Source organism: Diachasma alloeum, unplaced genomic scaffold (assembly GCF_001412515.2).
Source record: "Diachasma alloeum isolate Michigan unplaced genomic scaffold, Dall2.0 Dall_scaffold_00375, whole genome shotgun sequence".
Taxonomy (NCBI): Eukaryota; Metazoa; Arthropoda; class Insecta; order Hymenoptera; family Braconidae; genus Diachasma; species Diachasma alloeum.
Window position 1 is genome coordinate 335,045 of NW_021680514.1, and position 1,123 is coordinate 336,167.

Sequence of the window (1,123 nt, forward strand, 5' to 3'; positions counted from 1 at the left end):
AAGAAAGTCAGGGGCCAGTGAGAAAAATAATAGTTTCGCGGCGTACAGTGGCTGCCGGAAATTAAAAATTCACCTCTTCCCTCCTAATTGAGATTAAGGGATGAAAAAACGGCAGTTCGGCGGAGAATTAAATTCTCCATTAATTAACCCTCTTGCATCCCTTAATCTCTGTAACAAAAAAATATAAACTGCCATGAAACTCAGGGGCCAGTAAGAAAAATAATTTTTTGTCGCGGCGCCCCCTGACTTTTCACCATTCGCCCGCGAATTAAAAATTCACCTCTCCCCTCGTAATTGAGATTAAGGGATGAAAAAAGGTCAATTCAACGGAGAATTAAATTCCCCATCAGTTAACCCTCTTTCATCCCTTAATCTCTGTAACAAAAAAATATAAACTGCCATGAAAGTCAGGGGCCAGTAAGAAAAATAATTTTTTTCGGGGCGCACACTGACTTTTCACCATTCCCCCGCGAATTAAAAATTCACCTCTCCCCTCCTAATTGAGATTAAGGGATGAAAAAACGGCAGTTCGACGGAGAATTAAATTCCCCATCAATTAACCCTCTTTCATCCCTTAATCTCTGTAACAAAAAAATATAAACTGCCATGAAAGTCAGGGGCCAGTGAGAAAAATAATAGTTTCGCGGCGTACAGTGACTCCCGGTAATTAAAAATTCACCTCTCCCCTCCTAATTGAGAGTAAGGGATGAAAAAAAGCGAGTTCGATAGAGAATTAAATTCCTCATCAACTGCCTTTTTTTAATCTCAATGAGGAGGGGAGAAGTGAATTTTTAATTTGCGGGCGAAAGGTGAAAAGTCACTGTGCGCCGAGAAGAAAATTATTTTTCTCACTGGCCCATGATTTTTGTCATAGTTTGTATTTTTTTGCTAGAGAGATTAATGGATGCAACGGCGATCGATTGATGGGGAATTTAATTGTCCGTCGAACTGCCCTTTTTTCATCCCTTAATCTCAATTAGGAGGGGATAGGTGAATTTTTAATTCGCGGGCGAATGGTGAAAAGTCAGTGTGCGCTGCGAAAGAATTATTTTTCTTACTGGCCCCTGAGTTTCATGGCAGTTTATATTTTTTTGTTACAGAGATTAAGGGATAAGAGAGGGTT